Raw genomic sequence first — 596 nt, forward strand, 5'->3', positions numbered from 1 at the left:
TTTTTTAACAGCAAAATATGTGACTTTGTTCATTTGAATGTGATTGTCAGGTGTAATGAGAGAAAGAATTTATTTAAATTTTAAAGATGTTGTGTTATATACTTTTCTTTAAAACGTTATATGTTTTAGGCCTAAGTGATCTTGATATTTCTCCATAACCTCTTTCATTTCATAGAAATTGCAGGTATATGTATCTAAATGGATATTTGGTGCATTGTATGTAAATTCTATTAAGTATTATTTAAATCTGAAAGCGATTGACAGTTTGGTTCGTCTCGAGAACGTAATTCTCCGATGAAATGTGAATCATGTGCCGTGAGACCTTTCATCTTCTACGATATGTTGTGATTTTATGAGACGGCGTTATGTCTCATCCTTGGAAGATCTAGTCTTGAAGAAGAGGTTTAAACTAGTCATATCCTGTGTGGAAGAATAGCATTGAGTGGGATACTTTCTGCATCCCACCATTGCTGTATATATTGATGTTTAGCATAGGTATGTTGGATTGTATAGGTGTGTTGATGTATTATGAGAAAAAATGGGGTGTCTTTTGTCAGCGCTTGGGTTTAGTTCACATTTTGGGATTGTGTGTTTAA

At 33.4% G+C, this 596-nt stretch overlaps 1 protein-coding gene across 1 annotated transcript in view; it reads left to right on the forward strand.

Annotated features, from left to right (window-relative positions):
* The window catches only part of LOC119592246 (sarcolemmal membrane-associated protein-like), a gene marked incomplete in the record, with an annotated part of 84,028 nt that overhangs the window by 672 nt on the left and 82,760 nt on the right, over positions 1-596 (forward strand).

Source organism: Penaeus monodon, chromosome 29, assembly GCF_015228065.2.
Source record: "Penaeus monodon isolate SGIC_2016 chromosome 29, NSTDA_Pmon_1, whole genome shotgun sequence".
Lineage (NCBI taxonomy): Eukaryota > Metazoa > Arthropoda > Malacostraca > Decapoda > Penaeidae > Penaeus > Penaeus monodon.